The sequence below is a fragment of the Sceloporus undulatus genome, chromosome 10 (assembly GCF_019175285.1).
Source record: "Sceloporus undulatus isolate JIND9_A2432 ecotype Alabama chromosome 10, SceUnd_v1.1, whole genome shotgun sequence".
Classification (NCBI taxonomy): domain Eukaryota; kingdom Metazoa; phylum Chordata; class Lepidosauria; order Squamata; family Phrynosomatidae; genus Sceloporus; species Sceloporus undulatus.
This window is the reverse complement of record NC_056531.1, coordinates 59,777-84,146: the sequence shown is the minus strand read 5'-3', so window position 1 is coordinate 84,146 and position 24,370 is coordinate 59,777. Positions and strand designations below refer to the sequence as shown.

The window sequence follows — 24,370 nt, the reverse complement described above, 5'->3', positions numbered from 1 at the left end:
GAAGGCCCCGTCCTCTCCCATGTTCTTCCACCAGACATGGAAGAACCTCTCCAGAAGATCTCAAGACCCCGACAGGCTTATCAGGGAGAAGAGGGCCCTTCCAATAACCAGGGCCCAAGTTGTAGAAAGCCTTGAGAAGCTGTGACCAATACTATGGCCAGAAACAAACCAGGAGCTAGGTGATCAGACTAGAAAATGGGATTTCAACGGAGGGCAGAGAGCACCATCTGTCTTTTGCCAACTATGTGCATGCTCAGAATGGTTTACGCCCTTCTTGTGTGCCTTTTCCAACGTACAGCGACCTTCTCGTGGGGTTTCCTGGGGCTGAGTGTGACACACCCACACTCACCCAGTGGGTTTCCAGGCCCAAGCAGGGAATCGAACCCAGGTCTCCACAGAGTCGCTGAAAATGCTGCACCACTTGATAGCGAGATGGAAATGGACACCAAGCTTTCAGTCATTCTGGGATGGCCATCTGTCGGGGATGCTTTGATTTGGATTTCCTGCATGGCAGGGGGTTGGACTCGATGGCCCTTGTGGTCTCTTCCAACTCTATGATTCTATGATTCTATAAGAGAGCAGATGGTGCCCCTCTGGTTCATTGGCGGGAGCAATGGAGGGAATCCCACCAGATTTTCCACTCTAGGGATGCTCACAAACCTCTACGTTGAGTGTGGATTTCAGGGTTTCCAAAACCCTGGCTATCTCAGTTGGCTAGTTCATGCCCCTCACCCATCCTCTGCTTTGGGCACAGGATGCAAATCCTGCTGTCTCTCACCTGCCCAGTACCAGTCTTGTGCCGCTCCCTTATGCAAACAGGGTCTCTCTCTTTTTCTCAGTGGGAGAGGAGCATCCATTGTGGAACCATCAGATAATGAGCCCAGAGTTGTTGACAGAGACACCCCTCCCCAGAGAGTCTGTTTTGCAGAGATAGTGGCCGGCCTTGTAGCAGGAAGGCGCCTGCCTCCAGGGGAAAGGGCCTGATACCATCCAGGAGATGTGTGGCGGTGGTAGGAACATCAGTTCTGGGTTCTAGTCCAAACTGTCATTGCACTGTTCCAGGCGGCGATCCCAGCCTCCCCAGGATCAATTTTGGAAAGCATCTTCAGAATTGTCAACAAAAAGCCGGAGCAGATTCAAAACCCCTAACACAGAAGCCATCCTGGGACTTTTGCGAGGCACCAACCCTCTTTGGCAGAGCAGGCAAAAGACCTTGTAAAGCTATAGGTCCTAGGATGCCATAGGATGGAGCTATAGGACTTAAAGTGGTGTCAAACTGCAGTGTGGATTAGACTATGCATGCCCAAAGGCACATTTTCACAGCTCCTGAGATACAATGCAAAAGAGAGACAGATAGACAGAGGCCATTTTCTTTGCATGGAAGAGACAGGGTGTCTTCACCTGGAGTGTTGAAACCTCTTGAGCTGGCCCTGATCTTTGCTTATGTGGGACGTGAAGGAACAGTGCAGGTCCTCATAGCCTTGAGGCTGAGCAAGGTTTCTGCCTCACCTCCAAACCAAGGCCTCCGCTGCAGGTGGGAGCAAGCGATGATCCCCGTCTCCCAAAATCTGAAGTGACCTTTACACCTGAGCTTTATTGCACACATTTCTGACACCTGAACTTTATCTATGGCCAAATACCAAGCCAGGTAACCAGAGGTGGGAGGGGGGGAGGATGCACATCCCAACCCTGAAACCTATGGGCAAATGCTCGTCATCTGATAACCTCCAGACCATGCCATGGCTTGCTACAAATCTTGCAGCATTACACACCTGTTATTGTGACGTTTGCACACTCCATCCAGGGCCCAAGACCGTTGCTGCTCCTGCTACTTGGGAATTCTTCTTCATGATTTATCTACTGCAGTCGCAGTTCTTGGTCTTGCGATGGGAACACTGTGTATGTTTGCTTGTTTGCTTCGCTAGTCAGCAGTTCGTTTTGTCTGAACAACGGCAACATGAATCCCTTTTTTGTTTCCTTCTTGCTTGTGAGCTCTAGGGTTTGGACTGCCCCCCCCAGCCCACTTCACATTTCCCAACTATGCAACGTCCGATGTTCAAAATGGCAGCATACCATTGTCTGTTCCTTATGACTCTTTCCCTTTTCTCATTTAAACTTAGGAATGTAGTCTGATGCACGGAAAACAGCAAAGATCTCAAAGGCAGGAGTCGCTGCACCCATCTCCCCACCGCCTTCTATGCAAGGAAGCCAGGCTGGTTAAAAGGCATGAAAACCAGGATACATTTGCAGTGTAGATATAACTCCAGAGCTGCAGAAAGAACTCAGGACAGGCTCTGGTTGTCCATGTTGGTCCAGCCGTGAATCAAAATGGAGGCCAAAGTCAAGAAATCAGAAGAAGACAAGGACTTGAAAGAGCAACTAGGGAAAGATAAAGATGAAGGGAAAGAGAAAGTACTCAGGTTTATGTCTGTTAATGTACTATGAAGAATGAAGTGGAGAGAGAGAAATGTATTTATATCGGGTATGGGGGGGAGGGGAAGAGGGGGGGAAAGGGAGGGTTATGTTTGTTATAAATGACATGAAATATGTAAGTGTTTATATATTGGTTAAAATAAAAAAATTAAAAAAAAAGAAAGAAAGAGCAACTAGGAAGGAACAATACAAGACCCTGAAGAGTCAGGATCTAGCATTGAACACTAAAGGAACATCCAGTTGTGTTGCTAGTCCTGACTGGAGTAAACCCATTGAATCCTTGCCTTTCTTCTTTGAAGGTGACAAAAATGACACATGGGGACACATAAGGCCTACAGACTGCCCATTCCCCACCTCTCCATCAGGGCCAAAGAAAATGACCCTCTTTCTTTGGTGTATCATCGGAACAATACTACCATGTCCAGGACTCCTTGGGGTAACCCTTGTCTGTTAAACTGGGGTAAAACCAGTCAATGTGGGTCACTAGCTGGCAGCACAAGCATCTGTCACTGACGGCCACAATAAAAAGATGGCATTTGGTTTTTCTTCCACAGCCTGCCTCAAGGCAGGCTCTGGGTTTCAGTGCCTTCAGACACCCTTGAGACCAACTAGAAAAGAAAAACTTCATATCCCACAATAATAAAGCATCCAGCTGAAAGTCTTCAGCCAAAGGTACGTCTGATATCCAAAATAAGGGCTAGGTTTCCACTTTTAGTACAAGTAAACACAGACAGGGCTGGGAGACTCGTGAGTTGCCAGGTTTTTGCTCCCATCTGCTCTCCAGCTTTGCACTCCCTCAGTTGGGACTCCAAGACCTCTGCCAAGGAGCAAGGCATTGAACCTGAGCCCTGGCACTGGCATCTCATTCATCCCCTCCCTCCCCCAGAATGCCAGTTCCAGCCAGTGCTAGTCACCCACCAAGCATGCCCAGCCCTACTCCAAGGAAGGTTGCAAGATCTCAGGCTCTGGGCCGTCTTCTCTAGCTCTCAAGAGGAAGACTCCTTGGGCATGGGCACTGCCTTAAAAGTGAAGACATAGATCAGGAACAGGCAGTAGGAGAGGCTAGAGGGCATCATCCTAAGGAATCCTGGGATTCATAGTTTGGGGAGAGCCTTAGAATCTCTCACTACACTCTGCTGAACTCCAGCACTTGAGCACTCTGGAAATGAATTATAAGCCCTTCAAGAAACTAAAAATCCCAAGGTGGCAATATGGCAGTTAAGGTGGCATCATAGTGCCAACGCCGTGTGTATCATAGATTCATAGCTTTGCCATTTCCTGCTTCCTGAAACACCTCTCCAAATGCATTCTGTTTAGCAACAGAAAAGCAAGATCCTCCTTAGCTCAGTGGCAGAGCAGATGTTTGGCCTGCAGAAGGTCTGGACATCAATCCCTGCCATCTCCATGCCACTCCAGAAGGTCCCACTAGTTGGTGGCATTAAACTAGACAGACCAAGACCTTGATAGTCAGCAATGGCTTTCAATCCTACTTGAATCAACCTTTAGTTCCAAACCAGGAGGTCTAGGAATGGTAGTTCCCCCCCCCCCAAAAAAACTGCTCAGCCTCTGTTCCCAATGGTGGTACCAGCACCCGAACCTGTCTCGAAACAGTTACAAGCTGACTCTGCTAGCTAGCCAAGTTTACACCCACATTTGGGGAGTTTGTGCTGAAAGAAGCCCAGGGGACCAAGATTTCCATGATGTCTTTCGGTTTTGTTTTTCATTCCAGTGGAAACAACTTTCCTCTTTAAACAAGCAAGGCTCCTTTCCATCTTTTCCCCTCTGCCAAGCCCCCAGCACAAGGAAAAACCATCACTTTTCTAGCACTGGGTCTGGACAAGGTGGGAACCAGCGGGAAGCTGGCAAGGAGGGCATGAATATGGCAGAGTTCTGGCTGAGCCTGAGAAATCAATGGGGTCACATCAAAACTCTCCAACAGCTGGGAAGTGGAACAAAATGGCCTTTCGGCAAAGCCTGCCCAGACCACCAGTCCCTGCGGCCTGAACGCTGGTAGAGATCCAGGATGGAAAACGGAGGACACTTTGGAAACATACATGTTTGCATGGATGAGGCTGCTGCCTCAGCTGCACAACCAAGTCCTATAATACCCACAGATGAAAATGTGTGGCCAAGCAACCTCAGAGTTTGGTCAAGAGGGCAAACATCTTGCATGAGGAAGAGAATCGAAGGGGAGAGTGGGTGCAACAGTTTGCTTTTGCCTGAGCCTCTTGGGAAGGACCTGGTCCTGCCCCTTCCTCTCCTCACTCCTGGATGAACTCAGTACAAATGACTTTGGCACTCTGAGCTCAGTTTGCAGCAACAGAGGTAAGCTGAGGACAAAAAGGAAAGCAGCAGGAGGAGAGAGACACCAGGACATTAGAAATGTCTTACTCCTGATTTAATAATCCTTTGCCTTTTTATTGGGATTTCTCCCCCCCCCCCAAAAAAAAAACCACCCTTGTTCACATGAAGCCTTGGGCATCAACACACTTGCCAGGGCTAGCTCAAGATGTTTTGCTGATGGGTGCAACAATTCTGCCTCACCCATCTCCCTGAACTCATCATTATGGAGGAGGCATGAATTGGATTCCCCACTTCCCTTTGATGCCACTTTGACTGCCCGTAAAATCCTGGGTTTTGCAGTTTGGCAAAACACAAGATGTCCTGTTGTGCAAGAGGGCACACAACAAGGCGCCACAAAAGGTGAGAATATCTGTCTAGCTGGGTGTAAGGCACCCCAGACTTTCTAGCACCCCATATTGAGGCACCATTGCCCTCCCCCTTTCCTTGTGTTGCTATCGCTCCAGAGCAGCTTGTCCGGCAAAGTGCCCTCCTAGTGTGTGTCACAACAGTTGTGCAACAGCCACATGGCTGGCTGCACTCACACAAGGGTCCTATTGGCGCAGCGACATCTCCCCTCCCCTCCTGGGAATGCACATGTTGCACAGTACCGCAATTCAGAACTCCACAATTGTGCGCTGCTTTATGACATCCTCAGTTCCTAAGAGGGACACCAGCCATGATAAAACTATTGGTCCAGACTGAAAGCTGTTAAACCATTAAAAAGAACCATAAATGGAAGCCACCCAGCAAGTGAGCCAACCTTTCCCCTAAGCAACCAGCCCTCAAAGCTCCCCAGTGAGAAGAGCTATGGCCCACAGTCGGGTGCTGAGTGGCAGTGTTTTACATGGAGGTGTTCCCCCAAATCAGTGAATAGTGACAAAAGTGGCATACAAGCCACATCATCCCCAGCCACCAGGCCTATAGAGATTATGGGAATCATAGCCCAACTCATCCAGAAGGCCCCAAGTTGAGGAAATCTGCTGAAAAGCATGTGTCACCAAAGAGAAGGTGGTCCATATCTGCCTTGCCGGAGCCCAGTGAGAAGGCTATCCAAAGCTTTGTTGTAGCCATGGCAGAAGAAGAGGCATGCACTCCCATCATTTGAATGATGTTAATGATTAAAAGAAAGAGCTGAGACACAGAGTGATAATACCCAACGGTCATGCCACTTTGGCACTTGGAGTTCCATCCAAGCAATTTCAGAACAGGGAGGAAGAACAAAAAAATAACCTTGTTGCAAAGCATGTTCTATTTCTGCAGAGTGATTTATTCATTGTTGATTAAATGTTCAGAAACATTGGAGACCAAGATATCTGAGAATTTGTCTCTAGGACTGCTGTGCTAAAGATGCCAACAAGATTCTTCCTCCCCATTTCTTTGTCAAGAGCTAGGGAAGGGAGTGCCACAGATATACCAACCCAGTTGTCAAGATCTGCTCTGTGCCACCACTGGGAGCAGAACGTCATGTGGAGACCCAAAAGAGGACCTGCTTCAGAGATGCCCTCATCTTGGAAGACTGATTCAGGCTGACAAATTGGCCAGAAACCTGTGGGTGTCTTATGCGTGCTTACGTTCCCCTATAAAAGTGATGGATATCTTTATCTGATTCTCAGTCTGCATTCAGTCCAAGGTCACAGAAGCAGGGTTGTGCATGCGGCACCATTGTGTATGCGCAGACCTTCCACCGTTTCACAGATGAAAACAGGGACATGTTGCAACCACGCTACATCGGAGTGTAGTCAAGATGGCAAATGGTATTAAAGAGGAAGAACAGAGAAGTAAGGAGAGCCTGCATCAGTTTGCTTTTGCCTGAGCCTACTGGGAAGGGCGAGATGCCATCCCTTCCCCTTCTCTTCCCCTTCTCTAACTGAGTGCAAACTATTCTGCACTTTAAGCTTTGTTTGCAGCAAGCTTAGGAAAAGGGGGGGGGGAAGCGGAAGGAGGAGAGAGAAACTGGGACATTTTAAAAGCAGCAGAAAAAACAGGAAGGCAGAGGATTTATTGGGACTCTCCCTGCCAAATCGTGAGAGTTGGAGGGCATGCATCAGTCCCCCAGGAAATCTTGGAGGGCCACAAACCCCTGCTGTACCCTGCCACAAAAAAGATATTCAAAAATAGTTTTCTCTTCAAAGGCTCCCTACAGAGAGAAATCCCATTGATTCCATGGGCCTATGCTACTTGGGACCAACCATAGGTTTCTGGCCAATGTATTTGCTAGGGCAGCACAGGTTAGCAGAAACCTAAGTCCCCCCAAACCAAGGATTGTCTCTGATGAAGAAGGAGAGCTGCAGCAGATCCAACAGACATCTTACCATTTTTCTTACTCATTGGAGATAAGTCCCCACCCCCACATGCACATGAAAACATCCTCATTTTTCAAATATGACTAATTTCCATCCATCAAGCGTCTGCCCCCTCGAACATTTGCAAGGCTTATCTCTCCAGCCCCTCTGCCTCCTCCTCTCAGGCTGCATAGTGCCCATCCACATCTTCCCCTCTTCCATTCCCCCCACAGTCCTGAAGCTTGCAAATTCTACCAAAAAAAGCAATCTTCCTTGGTTTTGGCAAGCGAGGGTGACCTTTCCACGAGCCAGACCTCAGCGGGTGGATTGCTCACAGCTCTGTAATTCGCCGGGCACCCGAGGTCTCCTCTGGGCTCTGTTAATATTTCTTCAGGGTCAAGAGCATTTTCAGCCTGGGCAGAACTTCACACCAAATGGGATTAAAAGGTGCCCGCTGTTTGCATGCGCTGGGCAGAGTTTGGCTAAATTTAGTTTTCCTAAGAAGAAAGCAACAGAAGAGAGGCCCGGCGAAGAGAGGATCTTTGAGATGTTTCTATTTATCTAAGAAAGAATGGGAATGGGGAGCTGCCAAAAATTTACGAGGGTCTATTTTTTAAAAAATGGCACAAGTTGAAACCTTGCGTACTTTGGCTCAGGAGAGCGAGTGTGCCCCGGAGGAATCTGACAGGTTCTAGGAGCTGTCGGCCTCTCGGCTCGGAAAGTTAGGAGGTAATATCATTCCACCCAAAAGCCCCAGTACTTGTGTCAGCGGGAAATAAAATCCAACCCAAACTCACCTGCCGCCTGAGCCAAGCCCAAGAGGATGAGCAAGGGTTCAAGGCAGGCAGGGAGAATAAAGCAGCTGAACTGCAGCAGACCTTCCATGTGCCAGTATGTTCAAAGTGGGCCCATTGACCACAGCCACTGCCATCTTGCCTGTCAAGGAAAGGACAGCAGGTGGCAGAGAGCTAAGGCCTGGCTTTAAGTCTCAAGCCCTAGCCCCTTTTTCCACTGGGGGAAATCTCAGGGAGAGAACACTGTCATGAAACGTGTGTGTGTATTTCTCATTTGTTAGACCTGGTGCTTTGGCTCTGAACGATATACTCTATGCCGCTGACGTTGATGCTTATGGTATCATGCTGAATGATCACCGGACGTTGATCCTTGTGACACCCTCCCTGTGACACCCTCCCTGTGACACCACATACGTCCAAGTCGTATGCTATCACAAGGGGTCAACCCATGTCTCAGGCTTTAACCCTAGAATCTCAGGGCCTGTGACAACCCAGACTTTGGGTATTCTGAATCCTCCAGGCACCATGCCTAGTCTCTTGTGATTTCAGTGGCATCATTTAGAGAAAACCAGCCTCAGCCCAGCCAAGAACAGCTGTACTTTAGAGGGCGCAAATGCCCACCCTTGGAAACGCCATAAGAAGGCGAAGTAGGGCCTTTTAGTATTCTTTCTTTCTTTCGTTCTTTCTTTCTCCCTGCAAGTTCCTCCGGCAAGGCTCTGCTTCGCAACCCTCCTTTGTGTCAAGCTGAAAAGGGCTTAGAAGTTCTCTTGGAATTTCCTGATTATACTGCAAGTCTGGAGCAAAACATCTTTTTTCGTCTTGCGTTAAACAGAAACATTTTGTGCCGGAGAGGGGGATTTTGGAACTGCTCCTCCAGCTATTCTTGTGGGCGAGAGGATGAAAAAAGTCTTGAGTTTCCAAACACGCGCTGGTTCCAAAGTCAGGGATCTGGGGAGGGCGAGAGGGTGGTTTCACTCTCCTCTTCAACAAGTCAGTTACTGTTCATCCGAATTCTTCCTGGAGATCTCATGCATGATTTGACCTGTTGTTATGTCTCAGAATCAAAGGGAGAGCCATTTCACCTGCTGACTCTGGCGTGCGGTTATTCCAAGCATCAAACCTCGGTCCCTAAGGAAGACTGCACAAAGTTCGGGAAAGTTACTTTTGGGGATGACAGCTCCCCCAATCCCCTCCAGCTGGCACATATGCTGCGCTCTTGCTCCCAAGAGGGTTTCGGGAGTTATAGTCCCCCCAGATGAACTTCTCCAAGCTCTTTTAACACAGGCTCAAAATATCTAGGAAACCACACACCTTCCAGCCGGTTGGCGAGTCAAGAGATGTGTTCAAGGCAGCGTGCTCCAGCGAAATGACAAAGTCATTTGAGTCACTTCAATATCCTTGTTTATGTTCATTGAGTGAATCCAGCTGTCTCGTCTTTTTTTCCCAGTCTTTAGGAGATCTATTTCCTCCTCGGGAGGATTGGAGTTTGGCTCTCTCTTGCAACTTGGCAGCTGCCGTCACTTGTAAAGAGATTCTTTGCAGGCCGGGCCTGAAAGACAATGTCAAAAGCAGGGCAGATGGCTTGGCTGGGGGAAAGCCAAGAGTTGCAGAGCCCGGCTTCCATTTTGCCTCTTCTTGGCCTGAACAGAGGGTGACCCATGTGAGAGGAGAAAGTGCCTCAAAGCACATGCAGAGTGCAAGCCACTGGCTGCCAGCTCTTCCCTGCTCCTGTTCAGAAGATTTTAGATAGCCTACCTTGAAAGCATGCAAAGTCACCTTGGGCTGTTCCATGACGTGAAGCAGTTTCCACTATTTGAAAATCCTTTTCTTATTAGGGTGGGCCACTTATTATTATTATTATTATTATTATTATTATTATTATTACTACTATTATTATTTCTCACCCGCCTCTTCCCGTGGATATATGGCCCCAAGCCTGGTTTTTGTGGTCCTCAGACTCCCCAGACCACACATTTTCTGCTGGAAGGAAAAAGACAAGATGTGCCTCTCCTCAAAGTCTCCAGGAGAGGCACGTTGCCTTTTAAATAACAGATGACATGAAATAATACCCATTTTTCAGAACTAACTTCCAGCCACTTCCAGTTGCTTTCAGTTTTTGGCCGTTTGTGCAGTCCTCCGAGGGCCATGGCCCTGAAATTTTGCCCACCTATAGGACCCAACAAATTGGGCATTTCCCAAATATGGTGGGCTTTTCTCCGGCTGCAGCCACTGCAAAGTTCTCTCCGGCCTCACTGAGTTGACCCAGCGGAGCTGCGCCTTGTCCTGTTGACCTCAGGCGGCCATCCCTCTCACCCTCCTGGCTGCTCCATTTCCCAGGCCTGACTCACAACCCACTTCTTGCTCAGGCCTCCTTCCTTGGCTCCTGGAGTGACTCACAAACAAAACAGAACAGAAACTTACAGGGAGGGTCAAAGGAGACCAGGCAGCACTCCTGCACACCAGCCTGCAGTGGGGGACAATGGCTCCCATTTCAGTGCAGCATTGAGTCCAAACTTCAAAGGCTGAGACACCTCTTGGCCGGACTGAAATCTGGAGTGGATTCCCTGCCCTGCTGCCATGGGATCTACAGTCCCATTGCCATGACTGGAATCAGATTCAGTTGCCAGTCAGAGGTGCCACAACATGGAGCAATGGCTGTTAAAATACTGTCAAACCAGATTATTTCTGCCATGCAGATGAAGCCCATGAGAGACGTTTGATGTCACTCAGAGAAGGGTTTTGTTGGCTCAGTCTGGCCTCCTCGTCTCTTGCATGTGTCTCCCTATACCCTTTGGCGGTGCTAAGTCTCTCTGTTTCTTGAGCGTGTGCAGAGTGCCTTTCCTGCATCCCAGAACAAGGCTGTGATATTACTTCCTTGCCTCCATTTTTTTCAAGGAAGTGTGGCTCTTATCAGGGTTCCCAGGCCTCCCTGGCTTCCTGAGCTCCCGGCGGGGCGTATAGGCTTCCGGAGCATATCTCTCTGGACGTGCGCATGGCTGGCTCAGCAAAGGACCCAATCCTGATGGGAGCATGAGGTCATGTGGCATCCCTGGCATGCAGTCACGGGAGATGCTTGACTCTGGCTCACATCCTGCATCCCGGCTGCCTCACATGCTGAGTCACGTAGGCCTCTGTGCGTCACTGGCACATGTTTGTACCTGTCGACCCCCCTTCTTCATGCCCTCTGGAGCCGGAAGGCCGCCTGGGAGGTCTCTTTACCCACTGAAATGCCACCGAGAGAAAAACACGAGGGATTGGATCCCTTCAAGTGACTCACCTCCTCTCCTCTGTCTTCTCCCATTTCTCACACCATGCCTTGTCAAAATCCTCTCTTGACCCATTGCACCTGGAATCTTGAGGCTTAGTCCCTGGCCAAATAGATCCACTGAATCCATTACTGGCCAAAGAGATCCATTGAATCCCATTGGCTTAGTGGGTCTTCTCGGTTCAAGACTAGTACTAGCTTTGGACTGGGGAGAAGCTGTTCCTTGTGGTTTCATTTGCTCATGCAAAGTAGAGTCCGGCAGCGGTGGTCCTTTAGATGTTTTTGACTGCAACACCCATCAGCCCTGGCCAGAGTGGCTGATGGTAGCGGATGGTGGGGATTGTAGTCCAATGGCGTCTTTAGGTTCAATGCCTCCTTTAAAAGCCAGATGGGATTTCTTGCCCCACTGACATGGCAACTATCATCCACCATAGTAAACATCCTAGGCTTGGTAAACTAAGGAACCTCAGTAGTAAGAGGGGGGGAAGCCATTCTCTTGATTCAGGCCTTGGGTAGTGAAACTGAACATCCTGCTAAGTTGTACTTTGGTTGTTTTAAGTTGGGCCTACCTTTGAGATTCTTTTGTAGCTTGGCTCAGAGAAGCCATTCCTGAACAGAGCAACCCTGGGTGGCTGAACGATTTGATTCCTTTCCAAATATGCTGAGCATCAATTTGTGTCCATTGATTATTTTGTGTAGTGACATTGTGGTGTAGTGGTCTGGGCATTAGTCTCTGACTCTGGAGATTCTCCGCTCACAAAGAAACCCACTGGATGACCTTGGGCAAGGGCCACTCTCTCAGCCTCAGGGGAAGGCAGTGGTAAACCTCCTCTGAAGAAACTTGCCAAGAAACCCCCAGGATAGGTTCACCTTAGGGTCGCCATAAAGGCATACAGCAAGAGACATAGGCCTGTTGTTCCTATGTCGATTCAAGCAATGCAGTGTCCATTCAGCCTAACCAGCTGTTCCTCCAGAGGCAAACAGACCTCTGCTTTTCTGATCGGTGGTAGCCAGCAACCCTCATGAGCCATTCACCAAGTATGTTCCAGCCATTAGCGTCCATGAAAACGTCAGTCAATCCCTCCCAGCAGCCAGTTGCTTAACAGCTGGGAACACATCCCAGGCCTTGCCAAGTTTGACAGAAAGGAAAAGAGTCATTTGTCAGGGCATGAAGACCGCAGCCGGGACATCTCATCCATCCTGGCTTTTCTGGCCTTGTTTCTGGATCTTCTCCCCACCATCGAGATAAATCTTTGCCCTCCCTTTCTGGCCCTTGAGGGTCATCCATGAAGCCTCCAAAAAAGAACAGTGCTGAAGGGGAGAGCCAACATCCCACAACAACCTTGAAACCCCGCCTGCCTTCCATTGCAAGATGGCTCCTTGGGGCTGAAGCAGGGGTAGTTGGGAAAGGAAATGGGAACTGGCAAATGGAAGGAATTCTCAAACCGGGATGGGGAGAAGGCTTACCAAATTTGCCCTCACAGGGAAAAGGGGAGACTGATGGGATTTAGGCTTCCCTGACCTGCATCTCACCTCTGTTTGGGGTGCTGCACAACTTCAAAAAGTCAGAGGACCAAGAGCCCACCTCTCAAAGCCTCTGGATTTCCCAAATGCTCATTCCTCCACCCCAAAGTGGCCATGCCCCACAAAGGAACCTATACCCCAGCAGACTGAACAGATTGGATATAGAAGGCCGGAGTACAGCCAAGCATGTGCAGGGTGCCTTCCATCCTCCAATAATTAAAACACTGTTTAGTACACCAGGGATGAACAAATGCAAGGAATACCAGGGGCAAATTTTCTGCACTGGGATTTCTGCGGGCCAAAAACATTGCTTTCCCCCAAATCAGAAGAGGTTGCAAAACTGCTAAAAGAGACTCATCCACAGACAGGTTGGGCTGCCTTTGCTTTCTTAAGCAAGCCAAAGGCGCCATCTGCTGGCTCCTTGTATTATTGACCCTCCTTAGCCCCAATTCCCATCACCAAGCAAGGATGGCAGAGCTGGCCAGTGAGGAAAGAGAAGAAGAAGAAGAAGAAGGAAAGCAATTCCTTAGAGGTGGGGTGGCATAGGAGAGTGCTGAGGACACTGAGCATGGCTACAAAGACAAACAAAGGGGTCCCTGAACACACCAAGCCTCGAAGACAGGAAGACTACATTGAGGCTCTTGTAATTTGGACACATCATGAGAAGGCTCAACTCACTGGAAAAGATAAGAATAAGACTAGGAAAAGTAGGAAGTAGTAGAAAGAGAGGAAAGCCCCACACTAGATAGTTAGACTTGCTCAGGAAGGTGGCAGGCCGCAACCTGCAGGACCTGAGCGGAGCAGTGGAGGACAGGGGCCTTGGAGAGATCTCCTCCAGATGGTCGCCAGGAGTTGGGATCGACTTGGGGACTGTTGACACCACCAAAGCCCAAAGAGCTCTTTAAAAGGGAAAGACCCTAACCCCCAGTGGGTTCAGCACCTTGGACAGCCCCTTGAAAATCTGCTATGAAACCTAGATGTGACTTCAACGCCTCACCAAAATGGCCTCTCAAGCAGAGGGGACACAACATCCAGGGGGCCATGAAAGCTGCCATGGACCCAGGTAGCCCAGGGACCGCCTCGCCTCTCCCCTCTTGCAGAGTTCATGGAGCGCAGACTACTTTTGCACTCTGAAGCCGGCTTGCGGCAACCGAAGAAAGCTGAGGACCAAGGAGGAAATGGAGAGGAAGAGAGCAAAACCAGGACCTTTTAAAAAGCAGCCGACAAAGTGGGGGGAGATCGTTTGAATTGGGACTCTCCTGCCAAACTGGGACGGTTGGAAGGCTTGCATCTATGACCAAGTTCAATGTGCTCCTACACCCAGAAAGGTTGAACCTTGGTATGGAGCAGACACACTGATGGACTTCTCTGGCAAGGCCTTGCAAGAGCATGCAGGCTTCTTACTCATTTCCCTTCTATCTTCCCTGCCAGCAGCCTGCCATCTCTTTCCCCAGCCCTATCATTTTCCCAGCCAGAAAGCCTTAGGGTTTGTGAGCCTTGCTGGGCCGCTTTGTCCCCTGCTGCACCCAGGCCTTTATGCTTGCTTGCTGCTAAGCAAGGGGCGCCCCCTCCTGGCCGGTCGTATCCCTGCAGGCCCTCTGTCCCAACCAAAGCAGCCGCCACCGGCCCTCTCGATTGGAAGGCAGAGGCTGCCCCCTTGTGGCTCACCTGTCACATTGCCACTCCCAGAGCTTGCTGCTACTGCTGCTGCTGGGGCGGAGTGATGTCACAGGCACGTGACCGAAGCCAGAGGGCTCCTCCTTCCTGTCCCGATCGCCGGAAAACCAGCTTTGGGGAGGGCTCTGCCCACTGGAAAGGTACAACTGGGGGAGTAGGGCGCTTCCCCTTTGTCCTCCGCTGGCTCCTTCTTGCCAATCGGGGCAGGGGCTTCCCAGGTCAGTGGGGCGCTGAGTCTGCTGTGGGTTTTCCTTGCGATCGTTCCAGACCTCTCCGGAGGGGAGGCCTAGCCCTTGGAGATCGCCTTTCCAATCTGCAAGAGAACCCACTGCAGACCCACCGCCCCAAAGACCTGGGTGCCCCCTGCCAGGAGAGCCCAAGGGGTCGTTCAGGGCAGGGAACTGGAAGGGGCAGAGCCGAGGCCAAGGGTCCCTTGCTGTCTCCTAGGCCCCCAGCCTCCTGGCCCCCCTGCCTTCCTAGCCGAGGGTCTCTTGGGGAGTCTCTCCTCTGAGCCGCACAAAGGCCTTGGCTGCCTTGGCCTGGAAAGGGCTCCCCCGTGCGGCCCAACGGCCACACTGCAGCTCTCCAGCCCTTGCTGCTGGGAAGGACCTGGCTTCCCTTCCCCAGGCCCTGACTCTACAGACTCTAGCTTTGCATTGCCACCCCAGGGCTTCCCCAGCTCCAGAAGGTAGGAGGGAGCTTGCCAGGAGAGGGGTTCCTCCTGGGAAGAATCGACTGGGTACTTTGCAGATAACATTGCTGGGTTTCCTTCTGACTTGGAGGACAGGTTCTGGTGGATGTGACTCAGGCTCCCACTTGTGCCATGGTCATGGGTGCCCTCCCATTTTGCGCAGTGGGAGAATGCGCCTGGGATGCTTGGAGCAGGAAGGTCCACCTGTTGTGCCCTGGGCCCACTTTGGCGCATTAAACTGGCCAGAGCGGGGTGGGCCAAGCAGGCCAAGGTTGCTGCCTGTGTCTCTTTCCAGCAAGGCAAAGTCCCAACCGCTGTTGCAAGACCTCTGTTGGAAAGATCTCTCCCGGATGACACTGTGCCAAATTTAACTGTTGGCCAGTCTCCAGTGTTCCTTCTTGAGAGCATGTGGTGGCCTCTCAGGGCTAGGAAGTCCTAGGTGACAGCTTTGGTTGCCATTGTGGTGATCTGCATTAGGAAGAAGGGGAATGCATCCCTGATGTCTCCTATGCTAGTTAATATATACTGTACGTGAAATTATGGGGAGTTGTCCAGGGCTTTGGGATTTGGTGTCACCAGTATATTGACTATACCCAACTCTACCATGCCTTTCCACCTTCCTCCAAAGAAGCAGATGCTGCTCTAAACTGGTGTCAGTCATTGGTCATGGGTTGGAGGAGGACAAACAAATTGCGCAAACAAATGCCTTCATTCTGCTTAATGTGGACTGTATGTGACCTTGCTTGAACTTGAAGATCATGGGGGAAAGCCTTTCTATTGATCCCACCATCTTCACAGATACGTCTGGTGGAGACATGGGAGAGGGCCTTCTTGGTGGCTGCTCCCAAGTTTTGGGACTCCTTCCCCAGGGAAGCTAGGCTGTCCTTCTGTAGAAAAGCAAGATATTTTCTCTTCTGGTCGTTTTTTTTAGAAAGTGACTGTAAGGGCTTTGAATCTTATGTCATCTTATGACTTTGGTCTTCCATGGATTTGGCTGAAAAGATTTTATAGTTGGACTGTGCCTTTAAGAATACAGTTTAATATGTTTTGACTTCTCTTGTTTGATTGCTCTTACCCCTGTTTGTTTCCATTTTTGTAAGCTGCCCGAAGTCCCAGTTTTGGGAGCGAGGAAGGATAAATGGGAAGACATTAACGACGACTATAATAGGAATAGTGGCCCAGACCTTCGGAGCTTTCTGTGAGCCTGGGAATCTGTATTGGTCTGCATCCACACTAGAGAAATAACCCTCTAGTAGAGGGCTGCTGGGGGAGAAGAGCACCTTCCCTCTCTCCCTTCTCCTCCTGCTTCTGTCCCAGGGGTTGCCCATCCACCCCCCTGGCAGGGCAGATGGTTCCCAAGTAGACAGAGCAGTCATCCTGCTCAAGGCGCTAGCTGGGATGTGAAAGGAGCGACTCAAAGTGCAGGGCTTGCCAAAGCCACCATTTGCTTCCAGGGATTCTGAAGGCTCTTCTAAGCCTCCTGTCACTCAGCAGCACAAAGAGTCTGCCACTCTGCCTGGCTTATTTGTAAGTGAAGGGCGCCCGCTTGTGGCTCCTCTGTGACACTGCAGCTCCCAGCCCTTGCATCTGTGAGGACAGGCCAGTGGCTCCTCCAAGGCTCTGGAAAACCAGCTTTTGGTGGGTTTCTAGTCAGAGGGGGGGGGGGCTTAACATTCCTTCCCCTATTTGCCGCTTCTTCAGTCTAAACAGTTACCTCCACCAAACCAGTGGGAGATGCAGGCCCTGTTGCAGAAAGGATGACGCAGAGGACTCTGCACTGCCAAGGGTGTCTCATGGCTTCTATTTCAAAGGGCATGTCCATGGTGCTGAACCCAGGTTTGGATGCAGGCTTCCTTTTTAATTCTTATGTGAAAGGATCATCTAACACCTTTGAGACTAAATGAGAGAAAGAAAGAAGCTGGTAGCATGAGATTAGGGAAACTTGAGTCTGCTTCCTCAGATGCATGGAGCAGAGAGTCCTGAGACAGATATAAGCAGGCTGTGTATGAGAATAGCAGTAGAAATGCAAGACGTTGGGTTATGGTGTTGAGGTGGCAAGTTCAGTTTATGATGGTCAAGGGACAAAGGCAGGAGGACAGAGGTTGCTTGAAGCCAAGGTGAGTAGATTACCATACAAAAGGTGGTGGGAGTTACTGGAGTGCAGGTGATTCTGGTTGGAAACCAGAAAGGCGATGTGACAAACTGGCCCATAAAGCCCTATGAGGCTGGGCGGTTAACTAGGTTATCAGGTGTGTAGTGTGCCAGGAAACCATTGCCCCTGTTCAACCCACTGTTGATGGAAGGGGGTTTGTGGCTATATTCCAATGCTGCTGTTTCTCTTTCCAATCGTTTTATTACTAAAACATCCTCTGCCCAAAGCAACATGGCAGAATCAGCAGACAAGACAGACGTCACTATTCCTAAGCCAAGGGTGCCACCAGATGGCCCATATTCTTGCTATAGCAACCCAAGACAAGTCACAGATGCAATGGATGCCGACAGGGTCTCAGACCCATTCCCAGAGAAGCAACTTTCAGAGGAGGGATGGACATTTCATACAGAGAGATACTGGCATTAAATAGCCCATCACTTTTTTTCCTCAGCCTGCTGCCTCTTCAGTCCAAACTGTCCCCTCCTCCCCCTGAGTGGCACAGCTGCTAAATCCTTCTCCATTGGGGACTAAATGCAAGCTTTTAAAGTGCTGGTTGTAGAGGAGGGCTGTGGTTTGACAACTCAGAAAGCTGCTATGAAGGTCATCCTAAAATTCTGAGTGCTTCCACTGCCCCAGCCGCACCCTGTCATGGATGCCACCAGACACTGCAGACCCTTGGAGATCTCAAGCCAAGATGTCCCAGGCCACCCATAACTAGAGATCTCAGGATTCTGAAGCCCAAGAGAAGTACTGTCTGGGGCATCCCTTTTTGAGGCCAGGGTGGGCAGCTATGGAGGCCTCACTGCCACCTTTTGGCACAGTGAGAGTGATGTGGCATCACTTCTGGCTGAGACTCTGGCCAGTTTTCCCACCTTATTTATTTTGTTTTCTAGGCATTTGGGGACTGCATTGCATTTGCAGCCAGTTTGGGAGGGAGAAATTGCCTGAAAAATGGCACCAGAACTATACATGTGAGGCAGTCTGGGGGCATCTGGGGACCTCAAGGGGGTTCAGGGACCGCAATGTGGATTTCCAAGGACCACAGGCGGCCCAGTTTGCCAACTCCTATTTTAGAGTGCTGACATAGAAGGCTCAAGCAGCTGATGCTGGGAGGCAGCAGCAAGCCATCAGGGGAGAAAACCGTGAGCCCCATGGCCTTTCCTGACCTCTTGGCTGGCCTGATCCCTTTATACACACCAGAGGGAGAATTTCCTATCATTGTGTTGAAAAAAAGGGGGAGCGGCACCAGTCAGCTTCTCTACACAGACTAGGAATGGGGGACACCATCTTGATCTTCAGGCCGCCCGATATCTTGTGCTGCTCCTCCCTGGGCCAATTGCAGGGAGGGGGTCTGGTGGGGGTCACTCCGTGCCTCCAGTCTTTCCAGGGTCACTTTGGACTCTGTCCTGCTGGTTAGCCTGGACTGGAGCAGGCCCATAGAATCCATGGTTGGAAGATGAGTCAAGGCGTGGGTCACCCCCATGGATTCACTGGGTCTCCTCTGCATAGCAGGGCTAGCAATAAATAGGATACAGCTTCCATATTTTTCCTTCTCTCCTGGCAACCCGCCCTCTCAGAGACTTGGAGGTTGTCTGTGTCTAGCAGTCTCAGTCACACAAAGGTTTGGCAGCCTTGGCTTTCTCCTTGCTAAGCCAAGGCCGCCCCCTTCTGGCTCCTTTTAGGATTGAAGCAGCCTCTGCCCAAATCCACTGGAACCCAGCCGCCAAGCCGGGCTTCGGGATTCCTAAGCAAAGGCCGCCCCCTTGTGGCTCACTTGCCATACTACAGTCCTTGGTTTCTGTTGCAGGGAAGACGACGACTCTCAGGCGGCGCTGGTGACAAAAGGCTCCGCTGGCTCCCCAGAAAAGCAGCTCTTTGGAGGGATCTTTCCAGTCGAGAGGTACTGGGGGGGGACAGGGCACCCCACCTTTCCACAAGCCATCTCCTCAGGGACGGGGGGGGGGTCCCAGGTCATGGAGGCAGTGAGTCAGCTCTGGTTCTCCCTTGGAATTCTTCAGCCCTAGAAAGGGGCTAGGACCTTGGGTTGAAATCTGCAAGAGAACCCACCACAGACCCACTGTCTTCAAGACCTGGGAGCCCCCTCCCGGAACAGCTGAAGCTAAGGGACCAGAGGGGGGAAATAGAGGACACTCTGCCGCCGCCCCCCCTTCGCCTACCCCATCATTTGCCTAGCAAGAGGATTTTTCGCTCTGGACGCCTGAGCAGCCTTTCCTAATTCCTAAGCCAAGGGTGCCCTCTTGTGGCCCAGCCGCCACGCTGCAGTCCCTAGCCCTTGTTGCTAGGAGAAATTTAGGTTACACACACAGATACACACATACACACACACGCGTGTGGCAAGGACCCACTCCTGGAATAGCTCTGGGGCAAGAGCATTTGGCCTGCTATGGGTACTCATGACCTTGTTGATGATTCTTTCCCCAGCTTTGCTGCTTCCGCCCAAACCATGACTGCCTTCGAAGAAGGAGATGAAGCGTCAGCCCTGGTTGCTGGAAGAACAACCTGGAAGAATCCGCTTGGCCAGCAGCATCCATGGCTTCTTCCACCCAGTGCCTGGTACCAGACCCCCGCCAGGGCTCCCAGCCCCACCAGCGTCCTAGCCGAGATTCCCAAGCCTTCCCAGCCTTCAGCATCACTAAGAATTGGCGCAGGGCCTTTCTTGCAATATTCCTAAGCGGAGGCCGCCCTCTTGTGGCTCAGCCTCCATACTGTAGTGCTAGGATGAATCTAGGTCACTCGCGTATACACACACATCTCCCGACGCCGGAAGACCAGCGTTTGGGGAGGTAGGTGTCCTCTATTGAGGGGCAGAAGGGAAAGGGACACTGCTTGGGTTCAACCCATCATCACCTCCTCGGTAGGTGATGAAGCCCTGCTGGTTTTTAATCTGACCCTGAAAGCAGCGGAGACCTATTTAATAGAGAGAGCTTAGCATCCTGGCTAGCCCTAGATTAAGGCTGTTTGCAGTTCCTTGTCCAGCTGAGTCCAAGCCACCCCCAGCCATAGCAAGAGGCTCTTTCTGGGGGGGGGGGGGGCAGTACAAGCCATAAAGGAGGGGGGAGTTAGCCCTGTGAGACTAGGACTCTAGGATGCAAACCAAGAGCATACTCAGGGCTTACCAGGAGGCGGATGAAAAAGGATGCAGGCTCCTGTTTGGTCAGGCAATGCCCTCTGTCTAATCCAGCACATGGGAAAGGCAGTCTCTGATTGCCACGCCATGTTTAATGCTGGAAATTGCATGCCACCATCAGAGAAAGTACAAAATTCTCACCACTGAGGGTCAGCCCTGACCCCTTCCCTCCCTAACTGCCACCTGTGCCTTCTTCTTTTTCCTATCCAGGATTTACTACCTTGGGCTCCTAAGCAGCTTGGTCGTTTCTTATGAGTGGAAAGCGAGCGCTGGCGCTTTCTGATTTGTAAGCAAAGGGCACCGCCTTGTGGCTCATCTGCCACACTGCACTTCCCTGGCCACTGTTGTCTGGCTGGGTTAGTCATCCAGGCCCGAGAACATACCCTGACCCCTAGAAAGCCAGCTTCCAATAAATTTCTAGTTTAGTTTCCTGGAAGAGGGGGCTCTTAACATTTCCTCCCCCATTTGCTGCTGCTTCCGCCCAAAGGGTTATTTCTTCGCAATCAGCAGCAGATGCAGCTCCTGAGAGGATGAGAGAGGGGGATCTGCAGTCCAATGGTATCTAAGGGCTTCCAGGGGGATGTCTAACCAAGATGGTTTTGGGGGCTTCTTTCTTTTATTGCTACAAGACCCTCCCTCCAAAGGAACAGAGGAGCCAGTCTTCCTTGACGGAATGAGGCGACAGCACAGGCTTCCCGATTTCTAAGCAAAGGCCGCCACCTGGTGGCTCACCTGCCACACTACAGCTCCTTGCCATTATTGCTAGGCTGGCTTTAGGCCAAAAGCTCTCAGAACTTGGAAAGGACTGTCCAAGGTGCCCAGGGTCACAGTTGCCACCTGGAGGGCCATGTGATCCCTAGCCCTCCTTGGCACAAGGGTAAGTGCAAGGAAAGATGTTGTCTTGCAAGACTGACCCACCAACAGAGTTCTTATTTATTTCTTTATTGGTGTGTTTGCTTGCCTGTCTGTTTGATGTCTTGCCTTTCTTCTAGTCTGGGACCCAAAGCAGATCCAGTATTAATTCATGGATGGAGCTGGGGAGATGTTTCATGTAGTGTTCTACTTGGATGTAAAGCTTAATAAACCTCTTTCCAGCCCAGGCAGTTGTCTTGACTCTGAGCATGGGATGAGGGGGTTTTCTCTCTGGCCTGGGCCTTTGGTGAGCCTGCCTAGAAGCTGGCTGCACCGACTTTGGGTGACACATGGCTCGCTCAGCACATCTTGGGGCTGAAGAACCATCCAGCTGCCTCTCGCCTTCCATACGTGGAGTAAGCGGGGAGGGGTGCCATTTTGGATCTTCAGGCCACATAATAGCTTGGACTGGCCCTGCCATAGCCAATGACACCAGAGGGTCAATATCCAGGGACATTTGGGGGTAGAATCCTTTTGCTTAGTCTGAACTATAGTAGACCCAACAGATCACTTGGCAAACATGAGCCTATGCAAAGGGAAATCTCATGGGTTTAATGGGCCTACTTTGGCCAGGACTGTCCATAGGAACGGGTGGTCATCATGTGGCCCTCCAGATGGGATGGGCTGCAATTGGCAATATCCCTTGCCAGGGTTTCTGCTGCGTAGAGCTGCTGGGAGTTGTAGTCCCCAAACATCTAGAGTGCTTCCCCAACAGCATGCAGGCCTCTATAGCCTTCCTTCAGCAAACCACCCAGAGCCACCAGGCTGCTTCTGTCAGTGGAAAACCTCTTGACCCCCAAGCTGGCAGAGCAATGATTCTGCTGGGGGCTTTAGTCTGAACCTGAGCTCTCAGGTTCAGAGGTAGAGAACCTCTCCCGTTTCCCTTCCCCCAGATGCCTACCAAAGATTGGGAGGCTTTGCCAACCTGTACCTCTCTCTGTGTGTGTCTCAGGAACAGAAAAGAGATTCAGGGGCAGCCGTGTTGGCCACATCGGAAGGCCCCAAGTGCCTCTCCCTGTTTGGGGGATTCAGAGCAGAGCAGGGTTTGCTGCCTGGCCTTCGCCATTCCTAAGCCAAGGGCGCCGCCTTGTGGCTCAGCCGCCACGTTTCACTTCTCGCTCGGCTTGGTGCTGCACACACCCAGAGCCAGGCACCCACGTGACCCCCTCCTCCCCGTGGCTCCTCCCCCTGGCCCCCATCCCTGGCAAGCCGGCTGTTGGGAGGGACGTCGCACATAGGAAAGGTAAGGGGGGGCGGCGTTGAGGCCCAGATCCCGCGTGGCAACGCCGGGGCCCGTCTCCTCCTCCCCCGGAGAGTCCCGGGGGTCGCTGCTGCAGGCAGGGAGGGAGGGGCCTGGGCCAGAGGTCGTGCCAGCCAATCCCGGGGGTGGATCGGGCCCCTGGCAGCAGCAGGAGCAGCAACAGCAGCTGGAGGAGGAGAGGGTTCTTCTGGGGGGCGGGAGGGGCCTCCTGGCGGGTCAAGGGAGGCGGGGAACGGGCATGATCCTGGCCTTGGCCTCCCCCCTCCCTCCTCGGCGCCTGCACTCCGACCCTGGCATTGCCTGGGCGCTGACAGGAGGGCGCCATTGCATTTGCCCAACTGCAGCCTCCTCAGAAGAAGCCCTGGCCGCGGGGCTTCCTGGCGGCGGGGCTGGGAGCCTGGAGCCCCAAGGGCCTGGGGCTGCTGGGTAAGGCCCCCCCTCCTCCTCCTCCTCCTGCAGCAGCAACGCCGGGCCTTGGCTCCGAAGGAGATTTGTAAGCAGAGGGCGCCGCCTGGTGGCCCATCCGCCCCACTGCAGCGCTGGCTCACTTCCAGCAAGGCAGCGCCTGAGCCCACACTCACACACACTCAGCTTGGTGCCACACCACCAATCCCAGAATTCCACAGCATGTGAAACCGGTCTCAACCCGGATTCTTGCTCCAGTGAGGATGTGACCACACACACAGAGAGAGAGAGAGAGAGAGAGAGAGAGAGAGAGAGAGCGACACACACACAGAGACACACAGTGCTCATGCTGGCAGGAGAGCAGCTGAGAGCCAGCAAAGAGGCACCTGGGGGCCATGGTTGCTCTTTTTCACTTCCCATGGCCACTTCTTCTCAACGAGTGGCAGGATGGGTGGCTTCCATGTCAGTGAGGCAGTCAATCCATTGCAGGGTTTGGAGCAGGCTTTAGAAGAGCTCTCCAAAGGGCTGGACGCAATCCCACCAAATCAAGGATGTTTATCACACTATACTCTTATAGTGCTACTATTCCACTTTGACTGCTCTAGCTGCCTCCTGTTGCATTCTGGGATTTGCAGTTTTAAGGAGGGGTATTTAGAATTCTCAAACTGCAAATCCCAGAATGCAACAGGAGGCAGCTAGAGCAGTCAAAGTGGAATAGTAGCACTATAAGAGTATAGTGTGATAAACATCAAGGATGGATGAATCCCTGGAGAGGATTCACTGCCCCACTGCCATGGGAGGCCCCAGCCCCACCGCTGACCACTTGCCCTCCTGAGCAGGGAAGCCTCGGTCCCTCCCCGACATACCAGTCCCATGGATTTAGTTGCACAGAGACGGGAGACTTGGCTCAGGACTGGGTCGCCCAAGCACACACTTAAGAAGGACCAAGTGGCCCAGCTAAACCACCAGTTCCTTTATCCCAACTAGAGCCCTATGGATCCCCCCAAGAAGAAAGCCATTTTGCAGTTACTAACTGTAGCCATACTCCTACACCAGGGTCGTGTAGCATGCATCTCCACATGCGGAGCTAAGGGTAGTGGGATGCTGGGGGCTGCAGTACAACAGCATCTAGAGAGTTGAGTTACGGAGGCATAGCAAGAAAATACTGACCAAACAGTACATATGGGTCAAACTAGGCGAATGCCATCACTGTTTCAAGGGAACAATGCTTCCCTAAAGAATAAGGAGTTACACAGGCTATGGCTGGTGAAGGCAAAAGACACATCTGTTCTTATTTATGTGGGGAAGTCAACATGGATGCGTTTGCCTCTGACTGGTGGAAAGAATCCAAAGATACAAAAGGTGTATACTGGCCAGTGATGGAGACAGCAGGGTCAAAATACGGTTGGTCTTTGTTCTAATATTGGCTGGTTTCCACCTATGGTCATTCGTCTACCTGCGAAAAGATCCATGTGCATTTGGA

General features: G+C 51.4%; 1 protein-coding gene and 1 long non-coding RNA gene across 8 annotated transcripts in view; one reads left to right on the top strand and one right to left on the bottom strand.

Moving 5' to 3' along the window:
• The window catches only part of SMTN (smoothelin), a 76,301-nt gene that overhangs the window by 44,867 nt on the left and 7,064 nt on the right, over positions 1-24,370 (bottom strand). Inside the window, exon 1 of one of the 7 annotated variants that reach the window (XM_042442006.1) lies at positions 779-811. The exons of the other annotated variants lie outside the window; for them this stretch is intronic. The gene's annotated coding sequence lies outside the window, so the exon portion shown is untranslated. Of the gene's footprint in view, positions 1-778; positions 812-24,370 lie in introns of those variants that run through there. 7 annotated transcript variants of the gene reach the window in all.
• On the top strand, positions 14,336-21,408 carry LOC121916672. Its single transcript, XR_006100894.1, has 3 exons — positions 14,336-14,458; positions 18,969-19,061; positions 19,604-21,408. It is a non-coding gene; the product is annotated as an uncharacterized LOC121916672 (long non-coding RNA).